The sequence below is a fragment of the Morone saxatilis genome, unplaced genomic scaffold (genome assembly GCF_004916995.1).
Source record: "Morone saxatilis isolate NCDOM2014 unplaced genomic scaffold, NCSU_SB_2.0 Contig9, whole genome shotgun sequence".
Classification (NCBI taxonomy): domain Eukaryota; kingdom Metazoa; phylum Chordata; class Actinopteri; family Moronidae; genus Morone; species Morone saxatilis.
Genome location: NW_023340268.1, coordinates 962,046 through 962,379, shown reverse-complemented (window position 1 = coordinate 962,379; position 334 = coordinate 962,046). Strand labels below are relative to the sequence as shown.

The following is a 334-nucleotide window of genomic DNA, read 5'->3' as shown; positions in this document are numbered from 1 at the left end:
TGTCATCCCCTCTCTCTCTGCCCACCTTTCCTGTCAATCTTCAGCTGTCTCTCCAACAAAGGCATGAAAAGGCCCCCAAAAAAAGAAAAAAAAGCTCAGGAACAGCGACCTTAATCCTAAAACAACAAAAAAACTTAGCTTTCTCGTTGAATAATGTGTGAAAGTAACCTCGACAAAAACTGTTTGAAAAAATATACTGAAGTGCAAATTAATCACCTGAAAAAAATATAAAAAATAAGCACATCTGGTTTTAATGGGAAAGGAAGGGTATACCTTTGACTCTGTCCTTTTGTCGTTACCTCTGTTCTCTGTCTGTCTATCTGTCTCTCTCTCT

At 38.0% G+C, this 334-nt stretch overlaps 1 protein-coding gene across 1 annotated transcript in view; it reads left to right on the top strand.

The window, feature by feature from the left end:
* The window catches only part of LOC118342849, a gene marked incomplete in the record, with an annotated part of 5,838 nt that overhangs the window by 2,455 nt on the left and 3,049 nt on the right, over window positions 1-334 (top strand).